The sequence below is a fragment of the Hemiscyllium ocellatum genome, chromosome 36 (genome assembly GCF_020745735.1).
Source record: "Hemiscyllium ocellatum isolate sHemOce1 chromosome 36, sHemOce1.pat.X.cur, whole genome shotgun sequence".
NCBI classification, from domain to species: Eukaryota; Metazoa; Chordata; class Chondrichthyes; order Orectolobiformes; family Hemiscylliidae; genus Hemiscyllium; species Hemiscyllium ocellatum.
The window spans coordinates 32478420-32500585 of NC_083436.1; the positions used below are offsets into that span (position 1 = coordinate 32478420).

A 22166-nucleotide genomic window follows, 5' to 3' on the forward strand; every position below is an offset into this window, starting at 1 on the left:
GATTGCGTGGGTTCAATTCCCATGCCAGCTGGAAGATACCATGCAGGACTCTCTGTTTTAACCTCTGACCTTGCCTGAAGTGTGGTGACCCTCAGGTTAAACCACCAGCAGTCATGTCTCTGTAATGAAAGAGCAGTCCTGTGGTCTGGTTAGACTATTGTGTCTTTTTTTTTAAATCGTCTCACCCTGTCTCCATCTTTGTAATTTCTTTCGGAGACAAAAAAACTGCAGATGCTGCAATCCACAGTCGATAAGCAGGAGGCTGGAAGAACACAGTAAGGCAAGCAACATCAGGAGGTGGAGAAGTCAATATTTTGGGTATAACCCTTCTTCAGTCCTGAAAAAGGGTTATACCTGAAATGTTGACTTCACCTCCTGACGCTCCCTGACTTGCTGTGTTCTTACAGCCTCCTGTTTGTCGACTTTGTAATCTCCTTCAGCCACACAATCTTCAGAGATTTCTCTGTGCTTATCGAATTCTGGTTTCTTCAGCTTCCCTATTTTTAATTGCTGCAACATTAACATCCATGCCCTCAATCCTGGAATCCCCTCCAAAAACCTCCCTACCTTTATTCCCACCTTTAAACTCTTTTTAAAACCGATCTCGTTGACCCAGCGTTTGCCCATTGGCCTCACCTGTGTATCTCTGCCTTAAGTGGTATTTTAGACCATTCCAGTGTAGTACTTTGGGAAGTTCAGTTACATCGAAAACGCTATAAATACAAATTGTTGTTGTTCAGAGTGTTTAGGGTGGCCGGGGTGGAAACATGAGCCAGTTGCACTGACTGAAATTGATCAAATTAATGCACACCCTAATTTATAAAGGCAGAAAATAACATTTATATTTCAGTGTGTGGTCCTTTAAAGTGAAGACATTGGGTTCTGAGACCCTTAATTTGTTTGAGAACTGAAGACCATTCAACGGTAAATTCCATTGTGGCAAATCCAGCATTTCAAGAACTTTCAGAACCAAATCCAGCCAATAGAACTAGACTGAAATGTCTCTTCTGCTGCACTAAAACCTCGCTTTTAATCTCTGGGAGTGACCAGTGGTCATGTGTGTCTCATGCTGTAAGCATACAGTAGCACTCTCTCCCCTGAATAACAGCCAGAGGTTCAGCTCTGCGCTGGATGCCACTTTGTAAGCAGGAACTGCTCAGAGTGGATAGTTGCTAAAGACCAGTCACATGGGTCCCGAATTTAGAAATGCATGTTGATGAGATATTCCCTGGTCGGACTGCTATGGCCTGTTTTATGCATGGCTGTTTCCCACAGCCCAGATTCTTTGCTGCTGGAAATGACTTGACTCAGTAAGTCTTCACCCTTGATATATTTCTGTGACAATGCTTGTTCATGGTCTCTGTCTCTGAGCTGCCTTGTGTCTTTATCGTTCACTGTGTATTTTACGGGGAGGATCTTTGCACTGTCCTGTTTTGAGCAATTTGCAGACCATCACACAGCTTTAAGTGAATACAGACAGAAAGTGTTTCCAGGCCTGAAACAGCAAGAGAGTGTCCTCTCCTGCTCTTTTCAGCTTGCAGTGTGACTCTCTCCTGATCAGGCAGATGGATGAGCCCCAGGAGCCACGGGGTAAGCCTGCTGATTAGCTCCAGACTCCGGACTCCACTGCCTGCTTGCCTGAAGTGTATGGAAGAGTCGGGGCTCACTGCAAACTCTATTATCAATGTCATAAATTATAACTTTATTGATGACTGTGAAATGCCTAAAGGGCAGGGGGTGAGGAAAGGGTAAGTTCCTTTATTAATGTGAATTAAAATTCAGTGTCTGGTTCACAGCCCAGTGCAGTGTCCTCACATTGATATGCTACTGTTGCATACGCATCATGCACAGTTTACACAATAGTTTCAGTCACCCATTGGCTAGAGGCAATACATGCATGGATTATATTTTGCCACATTTTGCAGCCTCCATTAGATTGAATTGTTTGGGAAATCTCAATTATTGTGAAGCACTTCCTTGAAAGCAGCATTAACTTTCCTTTTTGGTTGCTTACTTCACAGTCTGTACTGGCTTATGTTAAAAATCGCACAACACCCAGGTTATAGTCCAACAGGTTTATTTGGAATTGCAGTACTAGCTTTCGGAACGCTGCTCCTTCATCAAGTAGCTAGTGGAGCAAGATCATAGGACACAGAGTTTATAGCAGAAGATCAGTGTCATACAGCTGATGTGATTTATTGAACAAATCGAGATTGCTAAACCTAAATCGAGATTGTTCAATATATCGCATCAGTTGTATGACAGTATGATTTTTTGGTATAAAGTTTATGTCCTATGATCCAGCCCACTAGCTACCTGATGAAGGAGCAGCGCTCTGAAAGCTTGTATTTCCAAATAAATCTGTTGGACTATAACCTGGGTGTTGTGGGATTTTAAATTTTGTCCACTCCAGTCGACCTCCTCATCACGTATTGGATTAAGTGAAGTGTGGCGTGTGGAAAGAGGTCACCCAGTTTGTTTTCTCTATATTGGCTATTGTTAACTGACGCCAGCCTCCTCCCACTCTGATTCCTCTGACCCAGGCAGCCCTGTATCCCCCTGTACTCTAGAATTCCAATATCACAGTCATTCTTGGATGCCAAGAATGACTCTGAGTGCAATCCAGATCTCAGTTGAGAGAGATTTGATTTGATTTGTTGTAGTCATGTGTGCTGAAGGACAGTGAAAAGTTTTGTTTTGCGAGCTGGACAGGCAGATCATAGCAAGCAAGGTCATGCAGATCATAAGGTGAGGCACACAAGGTTATGGCTGCACAGGAAGAGCACAAAGCAAGATCAATATTGTTTGAAATTAGAGAAGTTCAATCATCAGGTTAATAACAGCAGAGAATAAGCTGTTCTTGAACCTGTTGGTGCGAGCATTCACACTCCTGTATCTTTGCCTGACTGAGGAAGTTGGAAGAGAGCATTACTGGGGTGGGAAGGGTCTTTGATTTTGGCAGCCTTTCCATGGCAATGGGAAGTGTAAATGGAGTCCATGGATGGAACAGTCACAGAGTCGAGGAGATGTACAGATTGAAAACAGACCCTTTGGTCCAACATGCTAATGCCGACCAGATATCCTAACCTAATCTAGTCCCTTTTCGCCCATATCCCTCCAAACCCTTCCTATTCATGTACCCATCCAGATGCCTTTTAAATGCTGTAATTGTACCAGCCTCTACCACTTCCTCTGGCAGTTGATTGCATGCACACACCACCTTCTGCGTGAAAATGTTGTCCCGTAGGTCTCTTTTACATCTTGCCCCTCTCATGTTAAACTTATTCCCTCTGGTTTTGGACACCCCCACCCCAGAGAAAAGACTTTGTCTATTTATCCTATCCATGCCCCTCGTGATTTTATAAACCTCAATAAGGCCACCCCTCAGCCTCCGATGCTCCAGGGAAAATAGCCCCAGCCTGTTCAGCCTCTCCCTATAGCTCAAATCTTCCACCCCTGGCAACATCCTTGTAAATCTTTTCTGAACCCTTTCAAGTTTCACAATATCCTTCTGATAGCAAGGAGACCAGAATAGCACGCAATATTCCAAAAGTGGCCTAACAAATGCCCTGTACAGCCGCAACATGACCTCCCAACTCCTATACTCAATGCTCTGACCAATAAAGGAAAGCATACCAAACACCTTCTTCACTGTCCCATTTAGCTGTGACTCTACTTTCAAGGAACTGTGAACCTGCACTCCAAGGTCACTTTGTTCAGCAACACTCCCAGGATGATACCATTAAGTATATAAGTTTGCTCTGATTTGCTTTTCCAAAATGCAGCACCTCGCATTTATCTAAATTAAATTCCCTCTGCCACTCCTTAGCCATTGGCCCATCTAATCACGATCCCGTTGTACTCTGAGGTAACCTTCTTTACTATCCACTGCACCTCTAATTTTGGTGTCATCTGCAAACTTACTAACTATACCTCCTTTGTTCACATCCAAATCGTTTATATAAATGACGAAAAGTAGTGGACCCAGTCCCGATCCTTGTGGCGCTCCACTGGTCACAGGCCTCCAGTCTGAAAAGCAACCCTTCACCACCACCCTCTGTCTTCTACCTTGGAGCCACTTTTGTACCCAAATGGCTTAGTTCTTCCTGTATTCCATGAGATCTAGCCTTGCTATGAGGAACCTTTTTAATATGTCTTACTAAAGTCCACATAGATCACATCCACCATTCTGCCCTCATCAATCCTCTTTGTTATTTCTTCAAAAAGTTCATGAGACATGATTTCCCATGCACAAAGCCATGCTGACAATCCCTAATCGGTCCTTGCCTTGCCTATCCCTCAGGATTCCATCCAACAACTTGCCTACCACCAATGTCAGGCTCACTGGTCTGTAGTTCCTTGGCTTTTCCTTACTACCTTTCCTAAACAGTGGCACCATGTAGCTAACCTCCAGTCTTCCAGCACCTCACCTCTGACTATTGATGATACAAATATCTCAGCAAGGGGCCCAGCAATCACTTCCCTAGTTTCCCACAGAGTTTTAGGATACATCTGATCAGGTCCTGGGGATTTATTCATTTTTATGCATTTCAAGACAGCCAGCACCACCCCCTCAGTAATATGGACATTTTTCAAGATGCCACCATCTACTTCCCCACATTCTATATCCTTCATGTCCTTTTCCACAGTAAATACTGATGCAAAATACTCGTTTAGTCTCTCTCCCCGCCCCCTCCTCTCCTGTGGCTCCACATATGGGCTGCCTTGCTGGTCTTTGAGGGGTCCTATTCTCTCCCTAGTTACATTTTAGATTAGATTCCCTACAGTGTGGAAACAGGCCCTTCGGCCCAACCAGTCCACACTGACCCTCTGAAGAGTAACCCACCCAGACCCATTTCCCTCTGACTAATGCACCTAACACTATGGACGATTTAGCATGGCTGATTCACCTAACCTACACATCTTTGGATTGTGGTAGGAAACCAGAGCACCCGGAGGAAACCCACACAGACACAGGGAGAATGTGCAAACTCCACACAGACAATTGCCCAAGGCTGGAATCGAACCTGGGACCCTGGTGCTGTGAAGCAGCAGTGCTAACCACTGTGCCACCGTGCCGGTTTCATAGAAGGCTTAGAGCATTATTGGGTTGTAATGTCTTTGGGTTCAAAGGTGGTGCTCTAGTGGTCATTGAGCAAGCTCGTGCAATGATTCAGTGCATTCTATGTTTCCACTCTATCCCATGGCCATTGTACAGAAGTTAGATACACCACACAGGGAGGGAGCAGGGGGTCCCAGGCTGCTTCCTTCAGTTTCTAGTTTTGAGGAAATAAACCTTCAGACCTGGGGGCTCTAGGCTTTTGCAATCAGGAGAAGGAATGGAGAAGTTCTGCCCAGTTTTTTGGTTAAGTTTTTGATTCACTGCCTTTCAAGCCTTTCGAAAGGAACGGCCACTTCAAAGGCAGATCAATGATTCTACCAACTTTGATGTGGTAAAAAATGCTGAGATCATTTAAGGAGACTTTGATACATCTTGACTAGACATGACATTACAGCCGCTCTTAATACAGAGATTTAGTTCGATTACATCAGAGAAAACAGCAGCTGATGTGATGGAATGCTTTAAAATTTCCGAGGGCTGGGACAGGGTAGGGAGAAGCAAACTATTTCGAGCAACGTAGAATGAGGATAAAAATCACACAACACCAGGTTATAATCCAACAGGTTTAATTGGAAGCACACTTGTGTTTCTTAACTTTGTACATCCCAGTCCAACACCGGCATCTCCAAATCATAGAATGAGGAGTTAGATGCGAGATTGAATGCATGAAGTTTAAGACAGACAGCATAGGAAAGGTTTAGAAGGAAATGGGCCAAGTGCAGGGAAATGGGGTTAGTGTGGCTGAAGAGCCTGTCTCTGTGTTCTAGGACTCTATGACTCTAATTTATCTCTGGACTTGGTGATTGAAACAATGATATGTCAACAAAAGATTGTGCTGGATAAGTCAGTTGAAAGAAATTAAACGATGAAGTGATATAGGAGGATGTTGAGATTGGGATTACTGGTTGTGTGGAAGTTAACACCCACACAGACTGGCCACATTAACAGCTTGTTTCTGCTGCGTAATTTCCATGTAATTCTACACCGCATGCGCACAAATGGTGACTTTTGCTTCTGACTAGAGCTGTTTGATGTCTGTGGTACACTGATGTCAGAAGGCTACTTCTTCCTCTGACTTCCTGCAGGCAGCTTTTGGAGTGTCACAGCTGAATAGTTCCCTCCCTGCCCCCACCAAACAAATAGCACAGTTGTTAAATGAACCTTAGTAGACTGGTGAACTAGTAGATCAAAAGTGAATTGGGCTTTGAGCAGAATGAGTAACTGAGCAATCATCTTTATATGGGGCCTTTGAGACGGTGTTCTTCTCACTCCAGCCTGATTTATCCTTGTGGCAAGAAGTGAATCAATAAACTATTTCTTTCCACCTACACAGTTGTAGAGATCTCCTCCCTACTTATATTTGTTCTCCTCAGGGATGCTGATCCACTGATGACAGCTGTTAGGCTGATTGTAGAATCAATGAGGATATTGGCGCCTGGGATTGGTTTTTGTGGTCAGATGGAAAAACACAAGCTGCACACACACTAAGTACAAGCCAAAATCTCAGCAGTTCCCATGGTTTGTGAATTAAGTTCTTGAAACAACTTACCTTTTACGTCCACTGCAAGCTATTGACTTGTGTTCAGTGATAAAGACTCAAGAGGTCAGAGCTATATTGGGCTAATCTTCTCCAAGATGAAGGCAGCTCTCAATAACTTGTTCAGTCTATGTACAGAATGGTCAATATGACAACACTCCTGTGGATGAATCTCGGAGAAGCACATTCTTTAAATGCAGTCAGTTGACATAACAAAGACGCAGTGATGTATAATGAAGCAGAGAAAGCATTGTTTCAGTCGCAGAATCTCTACAGATGTGGAAATAGGCCATTCAGTCCATACTGACCCTCTGAAGAGCATTCCACCCAGACCCCATTTCAGCCCCCACCCCCATCCCTGTAACCCAGCATGGCTAATCCACCAAGCCTGCACATTGCTGGACCCTTTGGGCACTTTAGCATGGCCTAACCTGCGCACCTTTGGATTGTGGGAGGAAACTCAGGCAGACACGGGGAGAACGTGCAAACTCCACACAGACAGTCGCCCAATGCTGGCATCAAATCAAGGTCCCTGTGAGACAGCTAACCGTTGAGCCACCGTGCTGCTGCCCCATTCATTGTGTTTGGAAGTTTTGGTAAAACTTGTGAATGATATGTACTAGATCTGACTCACCTTGTATATTTCAGTTCTTATCACTTCTTTTTCCCTCTGGGACCCATATTGCGATTCAGAATAGTATGTCAGCCTAACTCTCCTGTCAGCGGAGGTGTACAGTGTGCGGTAGTTTCTGTACCTCAAATGTGAGCTGAGGCGGCCATTTTCTGATTGCAGCTAATCCCCTGGTGTGGGCGGCACGGTGTCACAGTGGTTAGCACTGCTGCCTCACAGCGCCAGAGACCTGGGTTCAATTCCCGCCTCAGGTAACTGACTGTGTGGAGTTTGCACGTTCTCCCCATGTCTGCATGGGTTTCCTCCGGGTGCTCCGGTTTCCTCCCACAGTCCAAAAATATGCGGGCCAGGTGAATTGGCCATGCTAAATTGCCCTTAGTGTTAGGTTAGGGGTATGGGCGGCTTGCGCTTCGACGGGTCGGTGTGGACTTGTTGGGCCGAAGGGCCTGTTTCCACACTGTAAGTAATCTGATCTATATTGTGCAGCACCACACTGCTGCTGCCAGTCTGATCTTAGAGAAGGGGCAATGAAACACTCAAACGTATCAGCAGGGAGCTCACGAAAGTGATCAAGTTGCATTGGAAACAGTATTTTTACAGGGTGCTTTAAAACCCACTCCAGTCCTCGGTACAAGCTGAACAACTGGTGTTCCCAACAGTTCCTCATCAGTGCTGTGTGTACCAAACAATGTAGGAACCCTACGTTCCGCCCAGGGTGGGCAGACAAAAACATGAAGTTAGACAGAGTATTTTGAGGCTGCCGACTCTCTAGGGTGATGATGGAACCCCTAGGGTTCCACCTAGGAACCCTCCCACCACAAGGGATGAACTCCGATTTCTCCAGTTTCCTCATTTCCCTCCCCCCACCTTGTCTCAGTCCAACCCTCGAACTCAGCACCACCTTCCTAACCTGCAATCTTCTTCCTGACCTCTCTGTCCCCACCCCCACGCCTACCTATCACCCTCACCTTAACCTCCTTCCACCTATCGCATTTCCATCGCCCCTCCCCCAAGTCCCTCCTCCCTACCTTTTATCTCAGCCCGCTTGGCACACTTTGCCCATTCCTGAAGAAGGGCTCATGCCCGAAACGTCGATTCTCCTGCTCCTTGGATGCTGCCTGACCTGCTGCGCTTTTCCAGCAACACATTTTCAACATAAGAATTTTGTTGAGGTTTGAAACCGTGAGGCTTTTTTGTTTGGCTTGTAATCTCTCTCAACTGAAAATATCCTCAAATAACTTCCCCCACACCTAAGGTACCACAGCGTGTGGGAGTCAGTGTGCGTGGTGCCCCCTAATGTAGTTCATTCCCTGGAATCTGTTGTCTGAATACTAGAAAACCAGCCCTTTTCAATAAAATCTGTGATGCAAACCACATCCGGAGTCACTGTTCTGTATTCCCAACTTTGAAGGGGATTTTCCAAGGTCTGTGAACTGGGTGAAAAACTGGGTAGATCCATGTTGCTCTAACCCTCCTGAGTCATCACCCATATGCAGACCCATCAATATTTCCTTACATCTCAGTAAAGGGTCACTACCACTGCTCTCTCCCTCTTATTTTTTAAATTTCAAATCATAGAATCCCTGCACAGTGGAAGCAGGCCATTTGTCCCCTCACGTCCATACTGACCCTCCAAACAGCATCCCGCCTAGACCCCATTTGCACATGCTGATTTTGCATTCTTCGGAGAGGAACTCTGTCGATGGGTCGAAGGGTCATGTCTGCCCTGTATGACTCTAATGAAGCCATACTTGTTTGCAAGTTTGTTTTCTAGAGCAGGTTCACCCTGCCAGAATGCCAGCATGGATGCACCCAGACTGAATGGCCTCCTGCTGTGTTAAGGTTCTGTCAAATTCACCCTCCTGGTGGTTGGGCTGTGGTGATGAGAGACTGATAGGCTTCTGGCCTAGAGACCTGCCACCCCTCTCATTGCTTTCCAATGCCTGCTTGGCGATGAGATTGACAAGGAAAGCTCGGAGGATGTGGCTACGATGGTATCTGCTTTGCTAGTCGTGTGGTGATCTCATTACAGCTCACCGCCCATGCAGGGCTCTGTCGGCAGCATCAAAATACTCTGCCTGACTTCGTGTTTTGTCTGCCCACTTTCCAGTGATTTAAGTCCTCAGTTCACACAGTGATGTGTTCCCGTGTGTCCATTGTGACTGTGCCTGCACTTTATTACAGTGTTGCAGCGTAATTATATATCAGTGAATCATGTAAGAGTCCTCTGGGCCTTCAGATTGGAGGTGAGAGACAGGATTGTGATCTGAGCATCTGAGTGTTCTGCTTTCTTGTGTAGGCTATCTTGGTTGCTTTGTTTTAGATGGAATTACTGAGAATGCCCAGTTCAGAAACAGATCATTTGTTGCGACTGGAGCTTATGTTGTACAAGAAACAATTCCAGACCTCACTGTATCAGCAGCTCCTTCTAACCCTTTTTCTCTTTTATCTTTACCCATAAGAATTAGTGCAGGCAGGCCATTCCTTCTCCCCGGCCTGCTCCATTATTCAGTACAATCAAGTTTGATATGATCTTGGCTTTTATTCCATTGTTCTGAGGTTCGATTCCACCTCAAGTGACTGTGTAGAGTTTGCACCTTCTCCCTGCCATTAATGTGGGTTTCCTCCGGGTGCTCCGGGTTTCCCCCCACCGTCCCAAGATGTGCGGGTTAGGTGGATTGGCCATGGGAAATACCAAGTTCCAGGGATGGGCAGGTTTGAGTGAGCTGCTGTTCTGAGGATCGGTATGGACTCAATGGGCCAAATGACCAGCTTCCACACTGGAGGGATTCTACAGTGAAATAACATATTCTGAAACAGTTCCTCCAAGTTCTGGATTTTCTTGTGAGGGAAAACATCCTCTCAGTATCTTCCTTCAGTTCAAACATGGGGCTGGATTTTATGGGGGTAGGATTTCTTGCCCTCAAGCAAAAGATTCCAGCTGCTGCTTGCCTCCCCCACGGAGCAGTTATGCTGAAATGTATCATGCGGCAGTTCTGAAGATTGAAATATCTTCTTACTTTGGAGCTAGTTAGTTGAGTTTATTTATAACCAATTTAATGCAGTTCAATATATATGTGCGTTATGTTCCTAATTTATAAGACAAGGAGATTCAAGGCAAGAACATTTAGGGGTAATTCAGTTGAGGGATTACAAAACAAAATAGCAGTAATTTCAGCCAATTCATGCTAGATTAATATATGTATGCTTTGTAATATTGGAGCAATTTGTAGCCAAGATCATAACTCAAGAGGGGACCAAATAAGGCAGCGAAAACACGAGCATAGACACCTGAGGATTTATAAGCTGTAACTTGCATTTGCGTAGCGTCATTTGCATCCCTGCGGCATTCTAAAATGTTCCCCAAAAAGCATGTTACTTTTGAAATGAAGTGGCTGTTGGTTTGTAGGAAACGTGGCAAAAAAGTTCTATGCCGTAATTTGTTCCCACAAACAACAATTGAGATAAATCTGTTTTGATAATGAGGTCGTGGCTATTGGCCAGGACCCTGTGAGGAACGCCCTTGCAATTCTTCGAATAGTGCAGTGAGATTTTTCATTCCTATTCTTTATCCCATCTGAAAGACGACACACCCAGCAAGTCAGTTTGGGACAGTTACAGAACTGGAACCGTTGGTCTAGGTCATCCACTCAGGTCTCTGGGGAAGGCTTTGAGCTGCAATCTTTGATTTGGGTGAATTGAATTGAATTGAATTTATTGTCACGTATACCGAAGCACAGTGAAAGGTTTTGTCTTGTGAACAATACAGGCAGATCATATATTAAATAGCATTGCTAGTAAATAATAGGTAGACAGCGACAAAAACACAGGTACAGGCGAATGTTAAGAGTTTGTGAGCCCATTCAGTGTTCTTACAACAGTAGGGTAGAAACTGTTTCGAAACCGGCTGGTGCGTGTGTTCAGACTGCTGTACCCCGATGATAGAGGTTGTAGAAAAACATTGCCAGGGTGGGATGGATCTTTGAGAATGCTGGCGGCCTTTCCTTGACGGTGGGCCTGGTAAATAGATTCTGTAGATGGAAGGTTGGCCTTTGTGATTGTCTGGGCTGAGCTCTGTAAGCGTGAGAGTGCAAATTGATCTACACTGCCACTTCCCAGCTTTACTTTAATTGCAAAATGTCTTAAAGCAATCTCCAAAGTTCTTTGTCTTTTTTATTTACATACAAACCCAGTATGACTAACTTGAAAATGACATAACACCAGGTTATATTTCAACAGATTTATTTATAAGTACAAGCTTTCCGAGTGCTGCTCCTTCATCAGGTAGCTAGCTAGCTACCTGTTGGACTATAACCTGGTGTTGTGTGATTTTTAACTTTGTCCACCCCAGTCCGACACTGGCACCTCCACAGTATGACTAACAGTGTTCTTGTTCTGAGGCAGAAGAATGTGGGACCAAGTACCACTTTAGTAACTCCAGCATAGCGACAAGCTTGCATTCTGATGCTGGACTAAGGAGCAGTGTGTTGTTGCAAGGTAGCATATTTTGGATGAGATGTTAAATTGAAGCCCCAACCTATTGTTCAGGTGAATGTTCAGAATCAGGGCCCAAAACAAGAGTTTGTATCAGGGCCTGGCAACAGGGCTCAGGGCTCTTTGGGAAGCCCTGCTGGACTCAGGATGGGGTCCACTCTGCTTGCATGGGGTGCTGGGGCATTATTGAGACGAAGTTGGAGGCTTTTGTCTGCTAAAAAAGACAACAAAAATATGTTTTTTAAAATATGTTTGGGTTTCCTTGGATTTCCAAACATATAAATAGAAAGCAGGAAACATCAGCAGTGCTTCGTCTGGAGGCTCACTGAAGATGTTACCTAGTATGGTGACGAAATGTTTGAAAATGAACCTTCCAGCTCAGTGAGCAAACCTACATTCATTAGTGCAAAATCTTTGTATCCTCTTTAGTCACAGAAGGGATCCCAGAGGAATAGAGAAGAGCCAACATTGTTTCTTTGTTTAAGAAAGGAAACAAAGATAATTCAGAAATTACTGACTGTTGAGTTTTATGTAAACAGTAAGGAAATTATTGGGGAAAGTATTTAGAGATAGAATTTACTCACAATTGGAAAAATATTATTAGTGATAGGCAGCAATGGCTTTGTTCAGGTAAGGTAGTGTCCCACAAACTTGATTACATTTTTTGGAGAAGTGACAAGGATGATTGATGAGTGCAGGGCAGTAGGTGTTGTCAGCATGGACTTTAGAAAGGTCTTTGACAAGGTTCCTCATGACAGGCTGATACACAAGATGAAGTCACATGGGATCCGCAGTGAGCTGGTAAAATGAATACAGAACTGGCTTAGTCTAGAAGACAGAGTAGTGGTGGGAGGATATTTTTCTGACTGAATATCTGAGACCAGTGGTGTTGTGCAGGATCGGTGCTAGGACCCCTGTTGTTTGTAATACATATAAATGATTCCAAGAAGAATGTAGCTGGCCTGGTTAATAAGATTTCAGATGGCACAAAGACTGGGGGAGCTATAGCTAGGATTGCCAGAGGATACAGCAGGATATAGGTAGGTTGGAGACTTGGACAGAGAAATAGTCAATGGAGTTTAACCTGGACAAGATGATGCATTTTGGAAGGTTTAATGCAGGAGGGAAGATTACAGTAAATGGCAAAATCTTTAGTATCATCAACATACAGAGGGATCAAGGTGTGCAGGTCTACACTTCCCTGAACGTGGCAACACAAGTGGATAAGGTGGTCAAGAAGGCATATGGCATGCTTACCTTCATTGGTTGGGGCATAGAATTATTAAGTCATGTTTAAGCTGTTTAAACCTTTAATTAGACCACATTTGGAATACTATATACAGTTCTGTCATCACACTACCAGAAGGATGTGGAGACTTAAGAGGGTAATGACACAGTTTGCCAGGATATTGCCTGGTTTGGAGGGTATTAGCTATGAGGAGAGATTGGACAAACTCGGTTTGTTTTTTCTTGAATGTTGAAGAGTGAGTTCCAACCTAATAGATGTTTATAAAATTATATGAGAGGCATAGATAGAGTGAATTGTTGGCACCTTTTTCCTAGGATAGAAATGTCAATAAACACAGGTTTAAGGTAAAAGGGGGTAGGTTTAAAGGAGATTAGATTCCCTACAGTATGGAAACAGGCCATTTGGCCAACCAAGTCCACACCAACCCTCCGAAGAGTAACCCACCCAGATCCATTCCCCTGCACTTATTCCTGAATAATTTACCCTGGGTAATTTAGCATGGCCAATTCACCTGACCCACACATCTTTGGATTGTGGGAGGAAACCTGAGTACCCAGAGCAAACCCAGGCAGACATGGGGAGAATGTGCAAACTCCACGCAGACAGTCGCCTGAGGCTGGAATCTAACCTGGGTCCCTGGTGCTGTGAGCCACTATGCCGCCCACTATATATACAAGGCAAGTGGTTTAGACTGAGGATAGTGAGTGCTTGGAATACGCTGCCAGAGGAGGTGGTGGAGGCAGATACAATAGCAACTTTTAAGAGGCAGCTTGACAGATATATGAATAGACTAGGAATAAAGGGATACAGACAGGGTGGAGGCAAAAGCTTTTAGCATTGAAAGACATCGTGTGTTAGTGCAGACCTGGTAGGCTGAAGGGCCTGTTCCTGTGCTGTTCAGTTCCTTGTTTGTTGTGCACGGAAAAGAGATGCAGGAATTGTCAAAACAGATAACAAAAGCAGAAAATATTCTCTTGTGTCATCGCCAAGAGCCGTGCCCTTGGTGAGCACCATAATCCACCCCCCAAAGAAATGAACACCTTATTTCATTGATTTCTCTTTGAGACACCCTCTGGTCTGCTGAGTATTTCCAGCATTTGCTGTTTCATTTACAGGAGGTCATTTAGCTCAGTTCACCTGTTTATGATGCAGGGTGATACCAACAATGTGTGTTCAATTTCCACACTGACTGAGATTACCATGCAGTCTCCTCCTTCTCCCGGAGAGGGGCAATGGCCGAGTGGTGTGATCACTAGAGTATTAATCCAGAGACCCAGGTCATGTACTGGGACCTGGGTTTGACTCCTGCCATGGCAGATAGTGTAATTTGAACTCAGTAAAATTTGGAAGTAAATGTCTAAAGGTGACCATGAATCCATTGTCTATTGTTGGAAAAACCCACCTAATTCACTAATGTCCCTTCGGGAAGGAATCCATTGTCTTTCCCTGGTCAGTCCTATGTGTGACTTCAGACCCACAGAAATGTGGTTGCCTCTTAACTACCTTCTGGGCAATAAATGCTGGCTTAGCCAATGATGCCCTCGTTCTGTGAATGAATAAAAAACAATTCCCCCCTTGTGTGCTGACCTTCAGGTTAAACTCACCCACCAGTAGTCTCTCTCTTGATTGCAAGACTGGGACTGCAGCAGTTTCACTTTTATTTACAATTATTTTAATCAAGGAAGTGATGGAGGCGCATACAATTACAACATTTAAAAGGATGGGTATCTGAACAGGAAGGGTTTGGATGGATATAGGTCAAATGGGACCTGATCACCTTGGTATATCTGGTCAGCAGAGATGAGTTGGACCAAAAGGTTTATTTCCATGCTGTACGACCTGTTTGGATACGCTGTGACACACCTCGGGGTGGGGGTTAGTGGGGTGCAGCCGTTCGCTATATATTAATGACCTGGATGAAGGGACTGGGACACTCTGGCAAAGTTTGCAGATGATACGAGGTTAGGCGGACAGGCAGGTAGTTGTGAGAGGTGGCGAAACTGCAGAAAGATTTAGACAGTTTAGGAGAGTGGTCCAAGAAATGGCTGATGAAATTCAATATGAGCAAATGCGAGATCTTGCACTTTGGATAAAAGAATACAGGCATGGACTATTTTCTAAACAGTGAGAAAATTCATAGAGCCAAAGCACAAAGGGATCTGGGAGTGCTAGAACAGGGTTCTCTAAAGGTTGACTTGCAGGTTGAGTCTGTGATTAAGAAAGCAAATGTAATGTTGTCATTTATCTCAAGAGGGTTGGAATATAAAAGCAGTGATGTGCCACTGAGACTTTATAAAACTCTGGTTAGGCCCCATTTAGAATACTGTGTCCAGTTTTGAGCCCCACACCTCATGGAGGACATACTGGCACTGGAGCGTGTCCAGCAGAGATTCACATGGACGATCCCTGGAATGGTAGGCCTAACATACGATGAATAGCTGAGGATCCTACAATTGTATTCATTAGAGTTTAGAAGGTTGAGGGGAAATCTAATAGAAACTTAAAAGATAATGCATGGCTTAGAAGGGGTGGACGCTGGGAATTTGTTTCCATGAGATGGGGATACTAGGACCCATGGGCACAGCCTTAGAATTAGAGGGTGTCAATCTAGAACGGAAATGAGGAGACATTTCTTCAGCCAGAGAGTGGTGGGCCTGTGGAATTCATTGCCACAGAGTGCAGTGGAGGCCAGAACGTTAAATGTCTTCAAGGCAGAGGTAGGTAAATTCTTAATCTCACAAGGAATTAAGGGATACGGAGAGAGTGTAGATAAGTGATGTTGAAATGCCCATCAGCCATGATTGAATGGGGAAGTGGACTCAATGGGCTGAATGGCCTTATTTCTACTCCTATGTCTTATGGTCTTAGGTGGGAGTTGAACCAGGACCTTTTTGGTCTGTTGTGGCATGGACACTGGCTCCCACACAACCTTATTCATCAGTGAGGCCATGACAACTGCAGGGGTCACGAAGGGTTAAATGCATCCGTTCCTCAGTGCACCGCCAGCTGAGAATGAGTGAGTGTGCAGTCAGCAGTGCCAAAGCCTGTGGACAGCAGACTGACAGGCAGCGTCTGCTTTGAACCTATCAGCAGGAACAGAGAGCCGCGCTGGCAAACTGCTCCGTGTTGCATTAACTAACGTGGCAGCCCAGGGGAACGGGAGCCTGTCACTTCTGATCGGACACGTGGACAGTGGCAACCTCAGAAGTGCTGGGGAGTAGGGGAGGTCACTGCAATGGACACACACTCAGGGCTGATCGAGGAATGCTAGACAGCTGGCTCTGTTGGCTTCACCCATCCTCCACCCCCATCACGCTCATCTGGAATTTGAGTTAGAGGCTGCAAGGGGAGTGCCTCCATAGTTTGTTCTGAAAAGAAAATAGAAGCGCAGATTATGGGAGATGTGGGATAGTGGGGAGAACTCTTCACCCACCTGATGTGCAGCAGCTGGACTGAAATCCCTTGAAGGAGCTGAACTGTTTCTTTGTGCTTAGAAACAGTCATGGATGTATTTCTGTGACCATTATGGGTTGTGGTTCCTTACTGCAGGTAACAATCTCACTTTTTCATGCATCTAAAATTGAGGAAGGTGGGGGAGCAGAATAAATCCGAGGAGTTAGATTTAGTCATTGTTATTTTAAAGTATGATCATTCTTGCTTTTTATTTAAGATTTTCAATTGTCTCCAACTCCTGTAAGGTTTGAGATTGACTACTGGAATATACAGTGCCTTGAGTAAAGTTTGAGGGAGAGCTGCATTTCTTTGATAGGCGTTAGGACTTCCTATTTTGTTCAGCTCACGCTGAACTCTGGCAATGATTTAACAGGCTATTATTCCTTTGGTGCTGCGCATTGAGGATCATGTGGGATGTGATCCCTCTTTCGAAGGATTCGAGCCTTGCTTATTCTGGATGAGCATCAGTAAACGTTCTGAAGATGGTGGCTACATTAGCGTGAGCTGTTTGGGCTGACTCGAGAATGTGGTGAATGTGCTTACAAGGTGCATAAAAAGGGTAAAGTGTACTTGAATTTTACACTTCCCCCTTCCTGCAGGCATGCGATTTGAAAAGAAGTTTCTAAGCCCTGTTTGTAACTCGATGCTGCCTTCAGCCGTCGGTTTGGCTGCTTGTGAGATGGGTGTAGTTTTCTTTGAGTTGGATTGCTGTGTACTTGGTGTTTTCTCTGTGCTGTGTCACATCCTAAATGGTTTCAATGCAGTTGTTCATGGGTTCTTCCTGTTTTGCCCACCCAAAGTTGTACGTTTGTGGTTTGATCTCCATCCAAGTGAACACAATTGTAATCTCTGTTCCTGCTGCTGGGCACTCAGTAAGGTTTGTGGCAGGTGTCTGTAGCTGTGTACCCAGCTACCCTCCCTCCTTTTTAATATATTCATATTTTCTCTGCTCTGGATTCTTAAAACAAACTTTGTATCCCCTTTTTGGATGATTCCAGCATGCCTAGACACAGTCTGTTATCTTTTAAACGCGATAGCTCTTCCTGAGGTGCATCCGATGAGAGCTGGTAACTCTTCTGTTCAGCTTGGGAATGCATCAACACCAAATCCATTTCCTGTTTGTAGCTGGGTGTAGGCACACAATCCGAGTAGGATTTCAAATAGGTACCATTCAGGAACAAGGTTTCATCCCATTCCACTCTGCACTGAGGAGCTTTGATTTATCACAAACCCATACTCCTCAGTCTCAGCATAGCGACTGTGCCCTTGACCCAAGCACAATGGGCCTGTTGGACCCCTGAACCCTGCTGCTTCAATCCCCGGTCCCTGTGTGTGCCTGAACAAGCTGTTTAAAAGAATATTACAATGCAAGAGGCCATCCATCCCATTGAGTCTCTGCTGGCTCTTTGAAAGAACAGTCCACATGTATATCTGTCCGTATAGACCTGAATATTTCTCCTTTTCAAGTATATAAAAAAATTTCAAGAGGATTCTCAGCGTCCCTACTTCTGTGTCAGACTTTCCAGGTTCAAGTCCCACCTCCTCCAGGGATGTGTCCAAACATTGTTGACCTGCTTAATTTAAAACAAAACTATACAAACATTCAATGTAAATGTTGATATCATATCTGCTTGCATAATGCTTTTAGCCGGTCACTCAAAGTTATAAGAAAAGATGTGTTTTATTTAAAATCTCGTCATTTGCTTTGTGGGGTTCTTTAAGTCAATAGCAATACAGTGGTTAGCACCGCTGCCTCACAGTGCCAGGGACTTGGGTTTGATTTCAGACTTGGGCAACTGTCTGTGTGGAGTTTGCATGTTCTCCCCGTGTCTGCGTGGGTTTCGTCCAGGTGCTCCGGTTTCCTCCCACAGTCCAAAGATATGGAGGTTAGGTGGATTGGTCATGCTAAATAGCCCAAAGTGTTCAGGGATGTGTTGGTTAGGTATGTTAGCCAGGGGAAGTGAGGGTTGCGAATGCTGGAGATCAGAGTCGAAAGGTGTGGTGCTGGAGGCCAGCCCCTCAATCCTGATGAAGAGTTCATGCTCAAAATGTTGACTCAAGGACATGCAAGTCTTGGGCTCCTCCACCTCTAGCCACCTGATGCCTGGCGGAAGAACGCTCATCTTCTGCCTTGGGACCCTCCAATCACACAGCATCAATGTCGATTTCACCAGTTTCCTCATTTTTCACTCCCCTTACCTTATCCCAGATCCAACTCTCCACCTCGGCACCGTCTTTGTGAACTGACCTACCTGTCCACCTCCCTTCCCAACTATCCGCTCCATCTTCCTCTCTGATCTATCACTATCATCCCCCATCTTCATCTGCCTGTCGCATTCCCAGCTACATTCCCCCTAGCCCCAAACCACCACCCCCTCCTCCATTCCTGATAAAGAGCTCATGCTTGAAATGTCAACTCTCCAGTTCCTCTGATGCTGCCTGATCAGCTGTGCTTTTCCAGCACCACACTCTTTGACTGCGTTACTCAGGGGGTAATGTAAAGTAATAGGGTATGAGACTGGGTCTGGATGGGATACAGTTTGGCGGGTTGGTGTGGACTTGTTGGGCCTAATGGCCTGTTTCCACAATGTAGGGATTCTATGATCTACGTACCTCTGGTTACCAACTCTCCTGCCATAGAAAAAGTTCCACGTTATAAAACAAATTCTTCAGAATGTTTAATACCTTGGTCAAAGCTCAACTTGACCTTCTCATTTCTATGGAGACATCTCCAGTTTCTTTTGTCTGACCACTGAAGTCCCCAAAGCATGGGACTATTTCAGTATTGCCCCACTATAGCCTCCCTGTAAGAGACTTTCCTGCAGTTCATGATGGTTTGTCTGAGAAGAATTTGCCATCTCTCTTTTTGAGAATGTGTTTGTATTGCAGTTGTTGCTCTGAGGCGATTAGCTGCAGCACGTGTCCCAGATTGTCTCGGACATGAACGCTCCTGAATGTGTGCAAACCTCCTCACCACAGTAGCGATAGGCTGAGCATTATAGATACTCATTAAATGGTAGAATACTACATCTGCACAAAGGAAGGCCATTTGGCCTGCCCTCTGTGTGTGCCTCTTTGCTGTAGTTATCCATTTAGTCCCACCCCCGTTCCTGTCAATTTTTCTCCTTTAAGAGTTTATCAGTTCACTTTTGAATCTACTTCCCTTTCACGCTGTGCATTACACATTTTTTTTCATGTTTTCTCATGCCTTTGCTGATTCGTTTGCTGATCACTTTCGATCTGTGTCATTTGGATCACTGACTTTTCTGTCAATGGAAACAGTTTCTGTCAAAACCCTTCATGATCTTGAATCTATCTCCTTGTTCCAATGTTCTTCATGCTAAGGAGAACAATCCCCTTCTTCACTGGTCTTTCCATGTAATGGGAGGTTTCTCATTCCTGACATCATTCTGCTGAATCTCTCTGTCCTCTACAAGGCCTTGACGCCCTTCCTACAGTGTGGTGCCAGAACTGAACACAATACTCCATCTGGGACTTAAATGGTGTGTTAAAAGGGTGTAGCGTAACTTTCTTGCTTTCTAACTCTATCTGTAAAGCTAATGATCCTGCATTATTTTCATTCCACAACCTTCTCAATTTGTCCTTGCTGCTGCTTTCAGATATAAAGTGTTCATACCTTCCCCACCCCCAGGTCTGTTCCTCTTTCTGTGCTCCCTATTAAAATTGTTTCTATTTCTTTATTACTGCTCCTCATGCCTGCCCAAAACACACAGCAACTTGCAATGTTCTATGTTCATTTGAATGTGTCTGCACATTTTTTGTCAATCACCCTTCTGTCTTGTAATCTGCTGTGATTGGCTGCCTTTTCAAATCTAGTTAACAACCTGAGGGATGTTTTAACTGACATGAGCTTTATTTTGACATACTGAAGGCTGGCTTGACACCTGTGTTTTATGGAGATGCCCATATCCCTGATCTAAACACAGATTGATAATGTGCCCAGGCTCGACCATAAAGCGGAAGGAGTTATCACTTGGGACACTGAATCAGAAATGGCATATGGAGGAGGTGGACGTGGTGTTTGCTTTTGTGCAGAGTTTTTAACAAGTTCCCAATGTACCGAAAGCACAGTCTAATCAAGGAAGTATGCTCTGATACATTGTCATATGCTGTTTAAAGTATGAACTATGTGCACAGACAGCAATGAGGTAATAACGAGGTACCTGCTTTTAATATTTCTGATGGATTACAAAATAGCAGTGGGGCAAAATTATATTTAAATGTGTATAAGAGCTCATCTGGATATAAAGAAAAAAAAATTGAAATGGCAATGGGGGTGGGGTCAATGCTGTGGTGCAGTGGTAGTGCCTCAACCTCCCAGCTGTGAGGTTTGGGTTTAAGCCTCACCAATTCAGAGGTATGTAATAACATCCCTGTGCAGGGTTGGTTAGAAAATAACTAGACTGGCAGTTGGTCTTCATCAAAACTAAAGCCATTCAGCCCATCAAGTGTAATTAGGAGGGATTTTGAAGTTCAGTGGTATTGTCCCTACCTGTGAGCTAGAAGACTTGAATTGAAGTCCCACTTGCTCCACAGGTGTATGCTCGCATTTCTGAACAGGTTGGTTAGAAAATATCTACAAAGTGGTTGTACACAAGGGAAGGAGCTCCACTGCCCTTTAACAAAGATTACTGTAGAATGTTTTGCATCAACCTGAGGGATCCTTGCACCCTCAATAGTTCCTTCAACAGTTCAGCAATCCCCTGGGTGCTGCAGTAAAATGTCAGCCTAAGCTGCAGGCCTCATCAAAGGTGACAGCCTGTTGTTGTAGGTTTGATTCATTCCGCAACGTTCAATGTGCTGAGCCGTGGTGAAATAAAACTGCTCAGCATGCAGGTGAGTCACACCTTCACACTGTTTAATGCAGGTTTTCAAAATCAAATCCTAAATTGTAGGAAAGATATAACAGTGCATAAAATTAACCAGAAAATGATGGATGTGACATGCCTTTGTATCTGAGTTGCTAGTACACATCTGCTCAATGTACTCAACACATTTTTGAATCTTGTTTCTCCATTTACTGAGGAATTCCAAGTCCCGAAAGCCCTCAATGGTGGCCAGCGTTCAGTACTATTATGAACTTGTAGCCGGGTCTACTGATTTAACCGCATTAAACTGATAGTTTACTTGTAGTCCCTCTGTAAAAACATATGAATCCTCTTGAGTCATGAACAAATAATTAATATTCCCTCCACCATTACGAATGGCCAACGGGGTGTGGAGCAAAAGACAAAAGCTATTGCACTTTCACACTTCAATGCATGTAAAGGATCCTATGGCAAAACTCGAAGAGAACTTGTTGTGGTTGGCATCCTCAGCATTTATTCTTCAAAACAACGCTACCAAAGTAGAGTGTCTGGTCATTGATGTTTGCAAAGACTTGCTGTTGGCTGTTGTTTCCTTGATTTTATCATTGAAAACATTTTGAAAGCCCATCCTTCTTTTGTGGTATCATGGTGGTTTGCCTGGTGTTGAGCTAGAAACTTTGAGCTCAAGTCCCATGTATCATAACAAGACAGAGAAAACGTTTGAGTTTTGGATTGAGTCTGATATGACTCTTCTTCAAAATCTTCAGACTCAAAATGTAAACTCCATTTCTCTGTCCATAGATGCTGCCAGACCTGCTGGGTCCCTCCAGCATATTCTTTTTTTATTATTT

The 22166-nt window shown here is 44.5% G+C and overlaps 1 protein-coding gene across 7 annotated transcripts in view; it reads left to right on the top strand.

Moving 5' to 3' along the window:
• LOC132833450 (PH and SEC7 domain-containing protein 3-like) overlaps nt 1–22166 on the top strand; it is a 439179-nt gene that overhangs the window by 237506 nt on the left and 179507 nt on the right. The window contains exon 1 of one of the 7 annotated variants that reach the window (XM_060851754.1): nt 16094–16582. The exons of the other annotated variants lie outside the window; for them this stretch is intronic. The gene's annotated coding sequence lies outside the window, so the exon portion shown is untranslated. Of the gene's footprint in view, nt 1–16093; nt 16583–22166 lie in introns of those variants that run through there. 7 annotated transcript variants of the gene reach the window in all.